We start from the raw sequence: 6,425 nt of genomic DNA on the forward strand, positions 1-6,425 counted from the left end.
CACTGTATGCAAAAGAAGACTAGCAATGAAAAATGAAATGCAATCTTTCAACATACCACGAATAAACCTTTTTAGGCTAAAATCGGTGTAATTAGAATGTAGAAGGAAACGCAAGTAAACCGAGAACATCCACGAACACGATATTGCCCAACACAAGCTTACTTCTGTTCTTCTGCGGTTGCTACTTGCATTAGCGAAGATCCCTCTCCCGGCAATTATAGATGGTGTTTTCAAAAGAAACAGATAATGAAATGAGATGAATCTTTAGAGATGCTTATAAGATGCGAAATAACGCAGATCTTTGTAACTAAAGATGATAGGCATTAAGAACTGGTGGGGATAAGGTGAAAATTAACGAATCTACATTAAATGGACAATCTACATTTATTAAGAATAGCGAGAAATGGCTGGCGATGTTGGTAGAGAAGACAAGAGAAAATGAGATGATTGATGGAGCCAGTATCGAGACCACAGTTACAAAGTGGAGTAGTGCATTTCGGAGAAGATATAAACGTTGGGGAGTGTACAGAATGTGAAGTCTGTTACGGAGTGGAAAATGGAGGAGAGTATACGTGCGCTGGATATGTAACAGATGTGGTGCAAGGTCTAGGTAACTGGTGTATATGAAAGGGAGAGATGCAAGATATGGAGAACGTTTGCGGCCCGTACGAAGGTGTCGGAGCAGAGTGAGTTTAGGGAGGAGAAAGGATCAGGTAAATTGGTAACGTTGAAGACAGAATTTGTCTGAGAGGTGTTTCAACTGAATTGCTAAGGATGGAGCTCGGGTCTCAGAATAAAGCGCAGTAGCAGCAGTGGTGGAAGGAAGGCTAAGAGTACGGCAGAGAGTAGTATATTGAAGGGATTGGAATTTTTGAAAAACCCTAGAGGGAGAAGATAGAAAAAATCATCATACGTTAAAATAGGTAAGTAAACCTGTTTATGACATGGAATTCTGTAGACCAAGTAGAAGTGGAAATAGACCGAACTAAACGTAAGAAGGATGACGCTTTTTGATGTAGAAGTTGATAATGCGGGGTCCAACGTAAAGAAGAGTCTAAGACGATTCCGAGGTATTTAATAGAGGGACGGCTAGGAAGGGTAATACCGGTAAATGTAAGGGAGGGTAGGGCGGGAGTATGTTTGCGGGTAAAAACGAGAAAGGAAGTTTTATTCCAGTTTATTCTTAAACCATGTTTGGAACACCAGGTGGAGAATGTGGTAAGAGCTGAAATGAGTTGAGGTATAGCAAATTGAGGGGAGGTAGAAGTAATATAGAAGGCTAAATCATCACAATAGGAAAGAACCCGTACAGTGTTACTGGTTTGGCGAAGAATAGAGGCCAGAAAGAGATTGAACAAAATAGGAGATAATACAGAACCTTGAGGAAGAGCTTGGGAAGTGGTGCGAACTTCAGAGAGTTGGGAACCGGGGCGAAGATACAAGGTACGTTGGACCAGAAGGTTGTAAATAATACGGAGATATTTCGAAGAGATGCCTTGTTGCCAAAGTATATCTATGAGGTCATAAAGGGAAACAGTGTCATAAGCCTGAGAAAGGTCAATGAATACGGTAAAAACAAACTGGATACGGGAAAAAGCAAGCCAAATATCGGAGATAAGAACGGACAGACAGTCGGAAACACTGGAACCAAGTCGACAACCGTATTGTTGTTTGTAAAATAAAAGGTGGTGTTCAGAGAACCATTGAAGGCGTTGTTTCAGATGTTCGAAGACCTTTAAGCGACATGACGAGAGGGCAATAGGGTGGTAATGTTCAGCGATTCCAGGTTGTTTTGTGGCTTTGCGGATGGGAATAATAAGGTTGTCTTTCGACGGAGGGGGAATTCATTCAGAAGACCATACAACGTTATATAAGGCGAGTAAGAATTGCTGGTACGGTGGAAGATGTTGTAGGTGTCGGTAATGTATGCCGTCTTTGCCAGATGAAGAGTTGGGTAGACGGGATAAGATGAGAGTGAGTTCAGACATGGTGAAAGGAAGATGGATAGGGGTGGATGGTTCTGAGGAATAGAGAGGAGAGAGCCAGAGAGGAGGGAAGAGGCACGTGGATGGGCTAATTGGGAATGGAATTGATGGAGCCGGGAGAGGAAATAGATTCACCAGAGGGAAGACGACACGCCTTGTTAAGAAGGGACCGGTAAAATTTCCAAATGGAGGATAAAGAGGAACCATAACGTAGGTTTGAACAAAATTGTCGCCAGGCATTACGACGGGTTTGTTGAAGAATACGGGCCGTGGTGGCTTGGGTTTGTTGATATACCAGGAAATTGGAATAGGAGCAAGTGGCGAGGTATGTTTTAAGGGCTTGACGCCTTCGGAAAATCCATTGCTGACATTCTCTAGTCCACCATTTAGGATAAGGAGAATGGGCAATGGAGGAATGAATTGAGTGAGAGGGATCACGGTGGGAGTGTGATATTGTCTGGGAAAGGCGAGAACATAAAGCAGTGTGAAGATGTAAAGGATTGTGGAACAAGGGAAAGGGAGAGAAATGGTCAAATCAGGAAGAATAAAGGGACCAATCGAGGTTAGTAGAATATGGGTGACCTGTAGGGGATAAGCAAGGTCCGTCGACCCTACTGTTCCTTTCCTCTTTTAAGGTCGCGCCATAACTACCCTTCTTTGAAAACCAAAGATGTAGTAAAATCGTAACGTCACCGCGGGAGCAGAAACAGCTTTCGCCCAAGGTCCTTCTCATTCACCCATGCTTGTTAGTTTGATTTTTTGCAATAAAGCGAATGATTGTTTCCCTGTATTGAGAAAAAATAATTACTGTAGTGTTCGTGTTAGCTTATAAGCATGTCGAATTGTACGATAAGTACTTGCAATCATAGTAGAAATATTAAGAGTTCCGAAGTTATTTATCAGATATTTCCCTCGGAACCTCTGTGGAAAGTTTGGCAAGAGAAATGCTGTCGAAAAGACACCTTTATAGTTAAAAACGCCAGCGTCTATTCAAATCATTTTATTCCCGAAGCTTATAAACGTGATTTAAAACGTGAATTTCTAAATATTCCACTCAAGAATAAGTTTAAACCGATGTTGTGCCTTCACTGAACTTATCAGTGTCATACGGAACCATGTTCCTGTAAATAATGAAAGAAATAAGTGTACGAAAGTTAGGTGTTTAGAGTAAAAACAAATCAGGCATTTGGATACAGTCAGATGAAATAACTATTATGACCGGAACAAAAAATAACTCTTTATGTTCCGTTTGTTCTGTGGAGAGTGAGGGACATGAACTAAAGGAATAGCTTTCCTTTTTGCATGAAGAGAATGAGAAACGAAAATTAAATCTTTTAAGTTTTACGTCGCATGGTTATACCGGGTGGTCTAAAGGATACTGTGATGATGAAAAATGAATGAAATAGTGGAATAAAGAAAGTGGGAGGAAACAGGAGAACCCCGAGAAAACCCACGCACACGGTGTTTGTCCACCAACAAGTTCACTTGGCGCGCAGGGATCGAACCAAGAACGCATGCACCAGAAGTGAACGCTCTACCATTGAGCCACGCGGCCCAACAAAAAACTAAACTCTGTCAGTACGTATAAAGCCAAAATACTAGTCTATATTTACAAACGAAGTTAAAAGAATTGAAAAAGCAAATATATTAAAGAATTTAATTTCAAAGACCGGTTCTAAAATATAATATTGTGGTCGTTTCAATAGAATGGTTAATAACCGGTGGTGGATATATTACGAAAAAATTTTTTACAGGGCCAAGTAAATATGCTAATAAATGGCAAGAAAAAACTAAGATGGACTAATTAAGATATTATTCGTGCATTAACACAACGCGCCACCGTGATAAATTATACAATCATCTGCGGTTATATGTTCTAATCCGCGTACCCAATGTGTCAACACTTCGACATTGCATGCAAAAATAACCATTTTCTCGTGGTATTCTTACACCAGTTTTGAAAATTTTGACGGAGCAAGGGCGCTGCTTAAAGAGTGTGAAGAAATTTTCAGTGCTTATATTTGATTAAATGAATGTTAATGGGCGCGTGTCCTATGACGAACAGGTTTACGTAATTTTGGAATGACACAGAAATGTCCAGGTGGCAATGATTCGAGGCTTGATAGATGTGTGGAAACAGTCAGTATATGAAGATTTCGATAAGACTATGAGTAAAACCTTCGAAATCATATCGAAAGTTGAAGTCTTAGGATTAAACATAGTTGCAATTCTTTCCAAGTTGAATGGTGGCAAGGTGAGGCTATGCTGTGGTCTCATTTTACCTTCTTCCCGGTGGATGGAAGCAACAAAAAATAAAAAGATGTATTTTGAAAATTAAAAAAAAAGTCGAAAACAAAAGAACGTGATTGGCTGACCATTTGATGTCCTAAGAAAGACACTTCTATGTTGAAACTATTCGACAAGGCTAGGACATTCTTCAGAATTCGGTTTTTGAATAGAAAAACACGGGAACTTCGGAAGAAGGATGCTTTTAAGATAGTGGATGCAAAGCTATTCTTCAAGTGCTGCACAATCCTAAAGTAAGTACGTATTGTATCTGTTTGTAGTCTATTTTTATCGCATTTTAAAATTTATTTTCCTTTGCAAATTGCTATGGCGGAACATTGGCTTAGCCTACGATATTTGTCCCTGCTTCACCGCGGTGACGTCACACTACAGCTGGAGAAAGTGGCTACGTAGAAACAGCTAGTTATGAAGGGAGCTGTAAAAGCGTGGAACAGTAGGGTCGACGGACCTTGGGGGATAAGGAATGGAAAGGGAGGAGAAGTAGCGTTATGTAAAATGATGGAGAAGTGATCACTGCCGTTGGGGTTGGAAGAAAAAGTCTATGTGAGGTGGCTAGAGTAAGCAGGAGAACAAAAGGTAAGATCAGGAGCGGTAGGAAATTCGCGGGGACGGGGAAGACATGTAGGAGTGCCGGTATTTAGAAGAGTACAGGGTAAGGTGGAAAGTAGGCGATACAGGGCAGAGCCAGCTGGGTTGGAAAAGGGAGCCCCAGAACGGGTGATTATAATTTACGTCACCGCCACAATCCAGGGAGGGGAAAGGAAATTAAAAAGATAAAGCCAGAGATGATCAGGGAGGTGAACGTGAGGGGGAATATAAAGGTTAACCAGGGTAAGAGAGTGAACGGTGACCATTTGGCATTGAACTTCTGGGTATTGGAAGGGAGGAGGGTGTAGAACATAAGGTAAAGTGTTATGAATGCCGAGAGAGAGAGTCCCCCTCGTCCGTCTGGGCGAATATCATGAAGCCAATGGTAGGAAGGGATGATAAAGCGGTAGGAATCTGTACGCCAGGTTTCTTGGAGTAGGAGAAAAGACGGATGGAATAAAGATATGAGGTGATGTAAGGCGTACAGTTTACTGTGAGAACTCTTCATGTTCCATTGTAAGAGATTGGAAAAGAGTGAACCAGATGATGTTATAGTGACTGTCATTGTAATAGCTTGAATATGGTGATGCAAGATTTATAGTTAGGAGGAGAAAATATATGTTGCGATTTTTCTAAAATAGTAAGGATAGAAGAAACAGCGGACAAAAAAGAAGGTATAGGATCTGCCGCATGTGACGGTTTCTGAAAAGCTGCGACGGTGCTGGGAATGGGAGAAAATGCTAAAGGGGATTGTTCAATTGGAAGAGATGGATGCCGGGCAGAAATAGGAGGCGAAGAGTGAGGACTAAGAGATCGCTTTTTTCTAACAGCGGAAGGAGAATGAGAAGTGGAAGGCCGAGAGATAGCAGTTGAATATGAAAAGGAAGTAGAGGTAGGGATAGAGGACGGAGTAAAGCTAGAAATGGCGAGAAAGGACGAAGTAGAATGGGGAGGTGGATCTTCCTTTAAGAAGCGTTGAGCAGGAGTCGAAGTCAAATAGCGTCGTTTAGCATCGGTATAGGATAGATGTTCTGTAGCCATGAGGATGTTAATTTGAATTTGAATGAGGCGTTTGGGACACTGAGATAAGGTAGCCGCGTGGTCACCAGCACAGTGCTTGCACCTGGGAGGTGCAGAGAAGGAGGGAGAAGGGTGGTCTGATTTGCCGTACGTGACACAAGATTGCTTACCACGGCAGGCCTACTTAAAATGGCCGTAAAATAGGCAGTTAGTACATTGTTTTAGTCGGGGATATATGTTTCAACGGGAAGGTGAAAATAGAAAAGAGTGCAATGGGAGGGGAGAGTATTGGCATCGAAAGTAACTACGATTGTTCCGTTGGGAATGGAAGAGGATGTAGAATCCGTAACAGAAGGTTTAGATTGTGAGGTTGGGGTTAAAGAAGAGCCAGATGTAGGGGGAACAGAAGAATCATCAGAGGAAGAACGTTTACGAAACATGAGGCGAACATGTAAAATTGGAGCACTACATCCCAACGCAGTGATGAGTTCATAGTTCGTTAAGGACGGGTCGACTCCTCGTAAA

This window comes from Thermobia domestica, chromosome 2 (genome assembly GCF_964235325.1).
Source record: "Thermobia domestica chromosome 2, izTheDome1.hap1.1, whole genome shotgun sequence".
NCBI lineage: Eukaryota > Metazoa > Arthropoda > Insecta > Zygentoma > Lepismatidae > Thermobia > Thermobia domestica.